We start from the raw sequence: 14,011 nt of genomic DNA, 5'->3' as shown, positions 1-14,011 counted from the left end.
TTTATTCTGGTTTTATTGTGTTTCTTGTCCCACCTCTAGCTCTGTCTCTGCTAATCAACATCAAATGGTATTTATGGAATATGTGCCTGGTATTGTACAAGATAAAAAAAATTGGAAGAACATCCTACTTAGTCAAAGAGACATGACCAAACAGAACCTAAACACACAGGTAGTCTAGAAGTTTGATAGTACAGCAAATACAAGGGTAACTAAAAGATCTCATTGATTTCAGAGACACACAAACTACACTAATGAAATTCAATTAGAGAATTTAGAAAAAGTGTATTGATATTTCGCAACTTAATTTGAAATGCAGAAAAGGGAGTATAAATGGATAGGTGACAAAAAGACACAACATAAAATGCTAATTAGTATCTAAGTATTCACAGTATAGTTCTTTCAACTTTTCTAAATTATTTGAAATTTTTCACATAGAAGGTTGAGAAAATACAGAAGGCTAATTATACCCCAAACATTTCAGAGGAAAATAACCATATAGGGAAGTATAAAGCAAACTGTAAAAGCTAGTTCACAGACTTCACATATGACTATTACAATTTCTCTGTATTTAAAAGTATCTCAAAATAGTGACCCATTTCACTTAGGGTCTTAGTTTCCATTTTTAGTAGAACGTACTAGGTAAATAGTGGTAGAAAAATTGGAAAGAATGAAAGAAAAGTGAGAGATGGCAAATAACCCATAGCTACACATTGGGTGCTCTAGTATATACAAAAGAACATGTTGGATACTACAGGGAATTCAAAGAGTTAAAAAATAAGCCCAGAGTATCTCACAGCATAGGTGAAGGAATGCCAAAGCAGTATCTGGAAGGGTAACTGGCTAGAGCAGTGTTTTATTAAGACAGAAGAATAAATATTGGAAAGGTCAGATGGAGCCAGATTGCAGAGAATGCCAGGCTGAAGAATTTGGCCTTCATCCTATGGATAACAGGAAGCCATTTATGGTATCTGAGTCAGGAAAAGAAAATGATCTAAAACTGATTGGCTAGATAGTAAAATTTGTATGGGTTTACAAGGAACTTCAAAATGCATTTTTAATTCATATATTTCTGGCCCTTACATCTATTTTACATACTATGACATAGGGATTTCTAGTATTCTGGATGCTGCATATTTTTTTCAAGCAGCCACTTCCTGATATATCTTTAGTATCTGTCCGTTTCTCTCATAAAGGAAACTGACCAGTGCTTCCTTCACCCCTGCTCTCTCAGCAAACAATAAATAAACCTCATATGTTTCTGAAATGCGCCGGCATGCTCTGAAACTCCAATTTCCTTCATGATAATCAAACCCAGTTACTTCAGGGATCACTAATTTCAGTTGGGAAGAATGAATGTTCAGCTGAGTAACAAGAATGTATGTTCTATGTGCAGAAGGAAAGAATTGTTCAAAGTCTCATCATTTTGAATCATTATATACTGAAAAAAGAGAGAAAGTTGTACAGTGGTAAGTGATTAGTGCCATTGAAAACTAGAGTTTCTGGCTGGGCATGGTGTTATATGCCTATAATTCCAGCTACTTGGTAGTGAGGATCACTATTCCAGGCCAGCTTAGGCCAAGTTAAATTTAGATGTTATTTCAAAAACAAAAGAGAAGGACTAGTGGCATGGTTGAAGTAGGGGAGTATCTACCTAGCAAGCACGAGACCCTAAGTTTGTTTACACTTAGTACTGATAAAAACAAACTCAACTGTATGTTATTATGGTAATCCACTACATATGTTTACACTTAGTACTGATAAAAACAAACCAAATGAGTGGACTTTCTCCATCGCCTGTTACTCTTCCCCCTTGCAAGCCTACTCTCCAATCCATTCATATTACTCCCACATTTTAAACCTTGTGCTGGCTTATCTCTAACCTACATGGCATGACTATGCTTCTTAGGAATCAGCTTCCTTCACTAAATGCCTGTAGGACACCCTTCCATATTCTTACCCTCTCTCCTTTTCCTAAACTTCCAGTTGTTCATAAGCAGTATTTATCTTTTGCAGAACTACCCATTTGTACATGATTGCTTTGCATGTATTAGTGATTCCCCCTGCTTGAAGTCTTTGCTAGCCATTTCTTCAACTACATTCTGCACAGTAAAACTCTGGTCTGGATACTGGCATAATTTCCCTTCACCAGGCCCCAGAGCATCTTGATTACATGTCTCTCTTTGCATGCCTTTCACATTGGAATATAATCATTAGGTTGCTTGTTGGTCCCTCTCTAGATTATGAGCTCCTTCAAAGGCAGGCAGGGTTTACGTCTTTCTGTGTGTGTTGGCATTAGGGCTTGAATTCAGTGCCAGGACATTCTCCCTTTGCATTTTCACATAGGCTGGCACTCTACCACTTGAGCCACATCTCCATTTCTAGCTTTTTGCTGGCTAATTGAAGATAAAGAGTCTCACAGACTTCTATATCCATACTAGCTTTGAACTGTAACCCTCAGATCTCAGCCTCCTGAGTAACTAGGATTACAAGTGTGAGCCACCTACCTGTATTTGGCTTTACTTCTGTATTATATCCCCAATACTTAGCATAAGTTCTGGTCCTATACATGTACTTAAATATTTATGGAGTGAGGTTGAATATCAAATGTCCTTTGAATTCAAACTCAGCATCTTTGAAAACATGAAAAGTAGAGGAGTATGTGACCAATGTAAGCCTAGTGAGGTGTGTTTGATGACATGACTGAAGAAGAAATGGTAGGAGGGCATCTGTCATGGGACTTTAATGTGGGACAGTTCTTATGCCAAGAAATTCTCGCTGCAGTTGTTGCTGATAGAAGAGCAGCTGGAGTGGATAAGAGCCCTTTCTGGTGATTTCCCCATCTTTATCTTTCACAGAGCAACACTGAAGCAATATTGTTTATATAACATTTGCCATGCAATGTTCCAACTTCCTGAATTACAGCCCAACGTTCCATTGTGTTCTGTGCCTTTCAACCAACCCTGAGTTGAAAGTTCTCCAATTGTTATTCTTACCTATCATTATTATACCAAGGAATAATATGTTATGAGATCACTGAAAAACAAAGCACCAAACAGAAAAGAAGAAAATAATGAAAAAAATCTTTTCCCTTCTAGATAACCAATCTATTCACTATGATCCCACCTTACAATGTTTTATACTTTGTGAGCAGAGAAAAAAGGAAAAATTAAGATTTCAACAAAACTTTATTTTTTGTATTTAAGAAAAAGAGGAGCAATATTTGACAGGGAAGGTAAATCTTTAGATATATCATTAGTAGCCACTTCTGAGAAATAAACATTAGGGCTGTTTAAAATAAGTAGTGAAAAAGCAATTAGCCCTTTCTGTACACTAATGCTGAATTTTTTTTTAAAGAAGTCATTTTTGATCTTCCAAAATGTCAAACTGGTAAACACTTCACTTTTTTTGTACATATAAATCTAAGAGCCAAGCCTCGCTTGAGGAAGATTTAAGAGACATAAAATTTGTCTGAGATATCTGCCAAATCTCTGCAGCAGAGACAGAAACCCTGGAAGAGCTGACACAATCATAACTCTCACAACAGCACCAGCAGGCTTGTGCCGGGTGGATGCACAGAAAGCCACTGTTCCGTCTCAAATATTGTTTGTAAACAGAAAAGCAGATCATTTGCTTACCAGCTATCTGGTAGCTCCTTGCACCTAGATATCCCATAGAGGAAAGAGACAGGAGGAAAAAAAGGATAAATCCCAAATGGGACAAATTCCAATTTTCAGCTGGGTAAATTTTCATTTATATCATGGGTCAGCTGGTTAATATCTTCTTTCATTTATTTTTAATTGCTCATTCTATGTTTTCTCTCTCTCTCTTACATTGAAAGAGGTATTGTTTATGATTATCTGGTATAACGCTTAAGAGTGCTTTCACATAGTATGCCTTCAATAATAATTCATTGAATGATTTGAAACACTGTAATTTCAATGTTGAACTCTTTTGTTAATAGAGCAGGAGAATGACAGATTCTTTTGGAGTACTTAGAGCTAACTCCTTATAAAGTTTTAATCAGAAACGACTGCTTAGGACTTCTGTGCTTTACAGAGCATTCGTTTATGCAGAATGGGTGTTATTTGTAAGGAAAATGAAGGGGAAAACACACTAAGCTCCTCAGTGACAATATGACCAAAGATACATTTTGAAGAGAAAATTTTGTATTCCATATTCACTCAACTGTATGTTATTATGGTAATCCACTACATATGTCTAAGATCACTTAACAATGCAAGAATACAGTACATGCATGAGCTGTATTCTGTAAATAGGATTAACTGTGGAATTCAACCAAGGTCTTCCCTGGGGACAGATTGCTGAAAAATGCATCTACATGACATTTTAAAAATAAATTAACCAGTGACATCAGCTCCTATGAGATGCAGCTTCTCTCTCATACATTCAATTTTCTCCCAGTTTTCTGTAGCTCTCTTCTGACAATCCCATTCCCATAGAATTTCAAACCAGAAAGAGAAACAGAGCAGCTATAGCTATTTCATCTCTTTTGCATTGTGTTATATACACAAAGGAAAGATACACGAACATTTTTAGCACCATGTGACATGATAGTATCATGTCTAAAGCTGATCTTGTTATGCTGTAGTCACATATAACTTGCCCAACAGAACGTTCAAAGTCTGGATTCACACAAAGACCAACAGGGACAGCAGGAAGATGAAGAGGGTTGAGTTGTATCGGGGGGGGGGGGGTTGCCTTTTATTAAATTTGAAAATGTCTTTTATCATGAACATTTCTCTTCTCATTTTATTTATTCAAATTTGTCTTCCTCACATACAAAATATGAAGATTATATTTGTAATATTTTTGCTATAAGGATTAAATGAGAGATCTGTAGATTGTCATAAAATCAACATCAATATCTGGTGAATATTAACTATACATCTCTTATGTGCCTGGAACTGGCCTAAGATCCCAAGAAAAAGTAAGTTACAGAGGAAAAATTGATGCTGAAAATGAAAGCAGAGAACTAATTCTAAGTTGGTCTACAATGTTTTAATATTGTCTCAAGAACACTGTGCAACCTTTAAACTATTTTATATAGAGATTGAATAGCTTCAGATTTATGATTTATAAAACACATGGGGTGATATCGACCAAGATACACTGTACTCATAAACTGACATGTTTAATTGAAACCCCTTTGTATAACTATTTAAAGACAATTTTTAAAAATCACTATCAGCATCTATGGAAAAAAGATTGGGAGGCAATAGTAAATCAGACTAGAAGTGATGCATGTGTCCTGAGTAGTAGGCATGCCCCAAATTCAGGCAATGGTAATAGGGATAGATAAGGAAAAGCATCTTATATAACTGCTTTTCTTTTTTGCTCTGTTCTGGGGACTTGAACTCAGAGGCTGGGCACTGTTGCTGCTTTTTCACTTAAGGCTAGTGCTCTACCACTTGAGCCACAGAACAACCTTCAGCTTTTTGGGTGGTTAACTGAAGATAAGAATCTCATGGACTTTCCTGCCTGGACTGGCTTTGAACTGTGATCCTCAGATCTCAGCTTCCTGAGTAGCTGGGATTACAGGCATGAGCCAGTGTATTTTTTAAGTAAAAAAAAAAAGTATCATTGTAAACTATTAGAAAAGAAAGATATGGAAGTGGCACTGTAGCTCAAGTGGTAGAGCACTAGCCTTGAGCTGTAGAGCTGAGGGACAGTGCTCAGGCCCAGAGTTCAAGCCCCACAACCAACCAAAAAAAATAAATAAATAGAAAAGAAAGATATGAAAAGGTCAGAAAAACGTCATATGCAATCAATCAGTTTTAGAAAACCTCTATTAATATTTTGTATCTAACATTACCTGATACTTTCCCCATGTGTACATATAGATATACTTGACATGGGTGAAATATGCACATGGTTGTTTTATTTTTATTTGGGTTTTTGTGTTAGTGGTAATGGGACTTGAACTTGTGGCCTGGGTACTGTCTCTGAGCTCTTTTTTTGCTCAAGTCTAGCTCTCTACCACTTTGAGCCACAGCACCACTTCTAGTTTTCTGGTGGTTAATTGGAGATAAGACTTTTTCAGACTCTTATGCCTGGGCTGGCTTCAAACCCCAATCCTCAGATCTCCGCCTCCTGAGTAATTAGGATTACAGGCGTGAGCCATCAGTGCCAGGCTTGTACATGTTTTTAAAATGGGACCTACAATACTGTGTGGAGAGTTTTATGACCCAAATTGTCTCTCAATATGTAATAAACATGTTTCCACATAATAAACTTTAGTAATGCAGCTTTCTTCTCAATAGTACCACAATTATTCCATCACATCTCTAGTATTGGACATTTATGATGTTATTTTTTTCCTCTGGCATTAGTATGAACAATTATGGGATAGGCTTACTGGGAGTTGAAGCTTTGGAAACATCATGCTTATTTCCGAAACAGAGAGCTCTAGAAGTTGAAGTGGTAGGTTGAAAGCTATATAAAGCTATAGTCTTTTTTTTTCTAGTCCTGGGTCTTGAACTCAAGGCCTGGGCACTGTACCGGAGCTTCTTTTACTCAAGGCTAGCACTCTACCACTTGAGCCACAGTGCCAGTTCTGGCTTTTTCTGTGTATGTGGTACTGAGGAATCAAACTCAGGACTTCCTGCATGCTAAGCAAGCCCTCTACCACTGAGCCATATTCCCAGCCCTGAAAGCTATATTGTGTTTTTAAGATTTTTGATACATATGGATAAACTGCTATCTAGAAGGGCTGTATTAAATTATAGTCTCACAGCAGTGTCATGACTAGAAGGAGATGGATTTGAGAATGATGGCAAGGATGAAATCAAATGGGCTTGATAGGTAGAGAAGAAGGATGTTTCCTAGCAAAGTATCAGGGGAAAAGGAACATGAACTCTGTCAAGAGGAGCAAAGCAGTAGGCAGGTTTAACAAACAAGTGTAAATTATGAGGAAAAAAGGTAAGACAACCAAGGAAGATTGGAGAAAATGACAAAAGTATGAGGATTTAAATTGACTGTTTCATTCAGCACAAGCAGCAAACAGTGAATAGCTGATTTTTCATATGCTTAAAACTTTGCTGCCAAAGACCTGAGTTATGCTCATATGAATATATTGATCCTTTTTTCTCATCTAATAACCACTTATTTGGTCTCTAGTATGTCCCAAGTACTATTCGTGTATTCTATGCATAGGGAAATAAATGAGATCTGGTCCCTGTCTTCAAGGAGCTCACACGCTAGTAGAGTTAATGGAAGCATCCACAGACTGACAAACTATGATGTGGTTCAGGCTGGAATAGAGAAAAGTGTAGGGTCCTATGAAAACATGAGGCCTAATTAATGTGTATATTATGTGTATGTGTGGAAATATTTATTGGAAAGGCTTCCTTGTCCTGATATTTCATCTGAGTCTTGAAGCCTCACAAGGATACTAAAGCAGGAAGGATGACTTTATGGAATATTAACCCACTCTTGAACATCAGGAGCAACCTCCAAAAATTCTTAATGCACATAGGAGCATAGCATGTTCTGGAATAGGACACTCATTATATAATACAAATAATAATACAGGCAAATAAGCCATACATATAGATTCGTAAAACAATTGTGTTGACACTAATATAATACTATTCCAGGGGATTAAGAAAATGTGGTATATATACACAATGGAATTCTATGCCTCCATCAGAAAGAATGACATTGACCCATTTGTTAGGAAATGGAAAGACTTGGAAAAAATTATATTAAGCCCAAAGAAACAAAGGTCCCATGGTTTCCCTTATTTGCAATATCTAGTATATGTATGAGTCAAGCAGAAAAGGTCAGATAAGATGACGTTAGGAAAAGGAACCCTAAGATATGTATTTTAAAGTTTTTTTTTCTTTCATGCATTTGTTTCTAACGCAATTATAAGATTATTTCTTTGTTGCTTTGTATGTCCCTCCCCCACAGTATAACCCATGCTTTCACTGTATTTGATGTCGGTATAATTTGTGGAGGGGAAGGGGAAAAACAAGTCATTTAAATAAGGATACAGGTGGATCTGTTGCAACAATGAGAAGTACAAGTTGTCATGTCAAAAACGAACTTTACAACTTGGGGGGGGGAGGATTGGGTGGAGGGAAGGGAGGATGGGAAGGGATGGGAAGGGTAAACAAAGGAGGAGGCTACAATGCTTGATAAGAAATGTACTCACTATCTTGCCCATGTAATTGTAACCCCTCTGTACAGTATTTTCACAATTAAAAAAAAAAAGAAAAAAAAAGCCAAGCGAAAGTTCAAGTCCCAACGCCTATACAAAAATACAATTTTTAAAATGAACAAATCAGCTCCCTCTCTCTCAAAAAAAATAATAATAATATTCACATTTACCTACTCCTACTAATTTTACCTCCTAAATTCCTCTCAAATCTGTTTTGTCTCCTAATATGTCACTATTCTCAGGTCCTTATCATATCTCTGTAGAAGCAAATACTCATATCCTACTTACATGATCTCCCTCCAGTGTATTCTTCCCAGAGTCATTGTCTACATTTGAAAATCTGATTGTAGAATTCTTTGCTAAAACATTTCAATGATTTGTTCACTGCCTGTCAACACTATTTCTCAAATTTCACTTATTTTGAGTATAATTTGATATTTTTACCATATTCATACTATTATTTACTTAATATTTGTCTTTAAATCAACTTAAGACTGGTTCCTTATCTATTTTTATGAAATCAAATCCCAAGTAACTTTAGATTTGATGAAGTAATTAAATTTTGTTCTTTATAAGACACACTCAAATATATAACTAATAAAATTGATCTTTGTGGGAACATAATGTAATCAACATTGGCAGTTTTTTTGAGAGCCACTAAGCATAAAGGGACATATCCAAATTTCTTAGCATAGCAGTTGACTCTTCACAAACTAGCTCCCACATATGTTTTAAAACTCTTCTCTGACCATCACAACTTCCTTGTCCCCAATAATATGCACCCAGCCACCCTGAATCTGTCAATATTGAGCAAACTTCCTACTTTTGCATGATTATATGACTTGAAATGTCCACACTGTCTGCAATGCATCCTCTCTACTGTTCTCTGCCTAGAAAATTCATTATCATTCTAGACCTATTTGTCATGTCATCTTCTCATGTAAGACTTTTCCTTGATTCTCTCTGGCCTAAGTACTCCTTTGTCCATTTCTCCACAGTCCTTTGTAACTGTTTTGGTTATACTAGATACTACAGTACCTCAAGAAGTTACATTTCCAACTCTTTATGTAGGCAGGACCTGGGAAACTTTAAAAAATAAAATAAATTGCAAAGTACTGTCGAGGTTCAAATGTCTTAGAGGTAAGACATAGTTCATAAAGAGATTCATATAATCCAGAAATATGCATACTGACTATAATTTTGGCAGACACAGTTAGGTATGGCTGTAACAGCAGTTAAGCTAATTTGGTATTGGCAGCTACTTTACAGCAGACAAATTCTGACATATAATTTCAAAATGAATCATTTGGGTTTGTGCCAGGATGATCAACTACACCTCACAATTACCTGTCCTTACCACAACTGGAAAGTCAAGAACAAAAATGACTATCAGTACAAGTAAACCATAGTAGAAAGAGCACAGACTTAGTAGTAAAAAATATGTACACTCAAATTTCAACTCATAGGTCCTTATGGACCCATGTGACTCTAGGTATTTAATTGCTCTGATTTTGGGGGGAGGGGGTAATAAAATATGTACATCATAAAACTCTTAATGTAATGTAACGGTGTTTATGATGATGCCTGGGGCATTATATATAGGCTCCATGAATAGCAGTCATTATTGTCACCCAATGAAATAATTACAATTCACGTTATCTGCTGCACAAGGACAGAGAATGCATTTCTTACTCACTAGGCTTTCAAACTGACAACCACAGATTGTGGCTAAGGATAGCCAGAAAGAAAATGCCTGTAAAATAAGCTTCTTCTTAGATTTAAATTAAACTCACACCTGGAACATACCACCACACTTCTTTGTATTCTCCAAGAATTGATCTCAAATCAGGTTCTCCTAGGATGAAAAGAAAAATCACTCAACCTTAATTTTTTGTCTTTAATTTATTTTATACAGAATATTCAAGCTATCTCTCATTATAATCAGGCAAGTCTATCTGGTATACTTCCCCTTTCCAAAATCCAACTCCAGTATTATTATGTTTCCTCTGTCCATTTAAAATTCCTTTTATTCCTTTGGAGTCCAAAATAAACTTCACCTCTTCCACAAAACAGATGTGTTTCAAGACTTCAGAATATTCTGGTTTGGGCTTGAACTTCCACAAACTCCTCACTCATGTTCGAATACCCTTAGACCTACCCCACTGGACCTTTTATACATGTTCAGAACAGTTCACTGTTTCTCACAGTCTACTGCACTTCGTATTCTGTGCCCTCCCAAATGTTTGTCAATATCAATGCTACCAAATTACTGGAAACCCTTAAACTGCCCATTTGTTTAAAACAGATACAATCTGATTTTTACTATCACCAGGACACAGCACTGAACCTAAAAAGACGAACTTCTCAAAAACAAAATTATATCCCCTCTTCTTTCTACCCCTTCTAAAAAGTGAAGGGAAATCCTCAAAGTCCAAAGACGTGGTTGGGAAGGGGGGTGCATAGTTCAGGAGGGCCAATAATCAGAGGCTGATTTTTTTTTTAATCTCACCATCAAAGAAATAGAGAAATTTGACAAAAAGTCAAGTTCCAGAGGCAGTAAGGAATCCCTCACCTCCCAAGGAAATGTGAAAAGGACGTGGAGCTTCATGTCAAATCTGAATTGCAAATTGAGACAAGAAAGGGATTACCCAACCCCTCCAAGCAACGAAATGGGAGAGCGTCTCTAACCCTACCATAGTCCTACAGTAGAGAGCAGTACTACTTAGTATAACTGAAGGGAGGTGGGGGAAGAATAGAGCATGCTCCGGAGGCTCCAGGCAAGAGGCGCCCACTCTAAGACACTCTAAGTCCAGACACCCCCTCCCCTGGCAGATGCGGAGCTGGGCGGAGTTAGGCACCAAAGACGGCGGCCCCGGAAGCATCCTCCTCTTTAAGGCCCCCTCAGTCCCACAGTCCCCAGCCACAGCCACTCAGGCTTTCTTCCTCTCTGACCTCCAGCTCCCTGGCTACGGAAGCGCTAATCCTTAAGCAGCCCCGGACAACCGGGCCGATGCGGCAGCTCCTGGACCCAGAGTGACTTCGTGGCTCCCCACGTTACACAAAAGTCTTCTCAACTTCACAACTCTCACTAACCCGCCTAGGCCTGACAGGGGCCTGAGGCTGAACTCTCTACCACACCGTGGCCGCTGCGGTACCTCCTATTGGTTACCGGACACCGCGGAAGTCTGAGGCGTGTTCTCTTTCCTTATGGGAAATGTAGTTTCAGGTTGCTAGTGGCTGTTTGGAGCAGGGGGTGGGGATGGGGGGGGGGATTGGCAGGATGGTGGCGGTTGCAGCGGCGGGAAATCTAGTGTTGCCATTGGCGGAGAGATGCAAGTGAAATGGAGTGTGGGAAATGGAGTCCAAAGCGCTTCTTATTACATATCACCCCTATCCCTGTCCCGTTTCAGGCAGTTTCAGGGCGGAGTTAGACAAAGGAGGGCATTCTGGGTATTGTAGTTTGGAATGCACCATGTGGCAGAGTCTCAGTATCCAGAGTTGTGCTTATGAGGACAGATGAATGCTCTCAATTTACTTTAATGTTCTTAAGAAGCACTTTACATTTGCATTGTGATTTGACATTTTCATTCCTTTTTGAATATTTAAAAATATATATTATGTTATGGGGCTGGGAATGTGGCTTAGTGGTAGATTGCTTGCCTAGAGTGCATGAAGCCCTAGGTTCTATTCCTCAGTACCACCTAAACAGAAGAAACCAGAAAGTGGCGCTGTGACTTTAGTGATATGGTTGCTAGCCTTGAACAAAAGAAGCTCAGGTAAAGTGCCCAGGCCCTGAGTTTAAGCCCCAGGACTGTCGTGTGTGTGTGTGTGTGTGTGTGTGTGTGTGTGTGTGTGTGTGTGAGAGAGAGAGAGAGAGAGAGAGAGAGAGAGAGAGAGAGAGAGAGAGAGAGAGAGAGTATACACACATATATACACACACATACATGTACATATATATATATATATATATATATATATATATATATATATATATGATGTTATGGTAAATTTAAAGTTTTGACTGAAAGGAGATATAGTCCTTTAAAAATTTATCGTGTGAGAACCACCTGAATCAGAATCAATTTAAAGACCTAGGAAAATGAATATTTTCTTTCTAATTGAGAATCCTGTTTTTCCTTAGAAACTGTCTTAAATTAGACATAGAAAGGTGATGCAGGGCAGACCACAAGAAGTCAGTTTAACAGGAAGTGAAGCTATATGGTTAGAGTAACCATTTTTGAATACTGTCCAAGTACAGTTATGTAATGCAATCGCACAAAGTACATACACCATACAACTTAAATAATAACAAGTAATTATATGTTTTTAAGAAACTGCTTTCATTTTGAGCAAAAATACTTCTTAAGAAGTAAATAAATAGATGGAAACATTTGCAAGTAGTTGAAACCCTGAGAAATATGGTAATTTATTAGAACTAGTTTTATTCCTAACTTTTTACTCTTTTCTTGCTAGAATGAATTCTTATACCTTGATGGATGCTACATTGGAATTGCTACAATTTTCTTGGTTCAAACAACTTTTGGATCACAAACAGAAGGAAAAGAAAGAAAGAATAATTGCATTTTATTAAGGTAATGCCCATGATTTTAAAAGGAGACATGAATGTGGATTTGCTGTTAATTCAGCAAACTTATTTATACCACAATCTAGATTAGGTACTGTTGCCACTAAATTGGAACATAGTTCTTCCCTCATATAGCTTGCAGTCTGAGGGGAGAAGACAGACCAATATATAATGTGCAGACTGCTCTATAGATGTCTACACAGGACTCTGCAGAAATATGGATTAAAAGGAATCTGTTACTTTTGGAGGAGGACATTCCTGAGGATAAGACTTGAAGAGCCACTATATAGGACAAAGAAGTTAACCACACTCTCTATAAAGTATGGAAAAAAGGCCTAAAGGCAAGAGAGTGCAAGGAACCAAAAAGGAGTTCCAAACTGTAAAAAACTAGATTGGGTAGGAATAAATGGGTAGTATCAATGAGTTCAAACTTTTATTAGATTCTCCCATTGACCTATACCTATACCCCATAAAAATAATACTTAGAAGACAAAGATTAAATAAAGAACCTAGACAATAACAATATTTAAGTAGGAGGAAGAGAAAGATGTGCATTCAAAGTAAATTGAGAATGAATAGCCACTCAGATATACAAGAAAAAATAAAGTGAATTCATTGAAATATAACACAGAGGGGCCAAGTAATAGAAGGACAGAAAGTTAACAAGGAACTAGGATACTACTCATTCATGTATCTAACAAATATTTTGATATCTGTAATATTCCAGCAATGATTCTAGATAGAATAGAGAAGTGGGAAACAGATAACTCTTTCCTTGGAGGGATAAATTCTAGTAACAAGCAAAATAACTCATTAAAATATTCACTTGTGACAAGTAATATTTTCACATAATTATTGAAATGTGTGTTTATATACATACAAAGGTGATATTGTTTGATTTACTGATGTACATGGGTTAATTTGTGAAATAATGACCTAAGTAAGTCAATTGGGCTAGATTCAGAGATTGATTAATAAATTAAGACTCTGTAAAGAGCCACTGTAGACTTCAGGTCATGGCCATGGTTCAGGTTTATAATGTAGAATGTTTTTGACTTCAATGTTTGCTGGGGTTGATACTTAATGAGTCTTTATCTGCCTTTACAGGCAAGAGTAGATCCACGGTTAGTAGACCAGCAAACCAAGGTTGATTATCAGTGTTAGAGCCTAGAGTTACAGTCATGTTTTAGTCTGTGGCATGGACCATAGCTCATTTCTGATTACTTTTCCCTTATGTGTGTTTT

The 14,011-nt window shown here is 37.3% G+C and overlaps 1 protein-coding gene across 5 annotated transcripts in view; it reads right to left on the bottom strand.

The window, feature by feature from the left end:
• Nucleotides 1-11,348, bottom strand: part of Enox2 (ecto-NOX disulfide-thiol exchanger 2) — a 325,263-nt gene extending 313,915 nt beyond the window's left edge. For all 5 annotated transcript variants that reach the window (XM_070039729.1, XM_070039733.1, XM_070039730.1 and 2 more), the window contains exons 1-2: nt 11,135-11,348; nt 9,978-10,037 (exon numbers count right to left, since the gene is read on the bottom strand). The gene's annotated coding sequence lies outside the window, so the exon portion shown is untranslated. The remainder of the gene's footprint in view (nt 1-9,977; nt 10,038-11,134) is intronic.
• Nucleotides 11,349-14,011: the final 2,663 nt, after the last annotated feature.

This window comes from Dipodomys merriami, unplaced genomic scaffold (assembly GCF_024711535.1).
Source record: "Dipodomys merriami isolate MVZ:Mamm:240054 unplaced genomic scaffold, mDipMer1.0.p SCAF_3, whole genome shotgun sequence".
Classification (NCBI taxonomy): domain Eukaryota; kingdom Metazoa; phylum Chordata; class Mammalia; order Rodentia; family Heteromyidae; genus Dipodomys; species Dipodomys merriami.
This window is presented reverse-complemented; position numbering and strand designations above follow the sequence as displayed.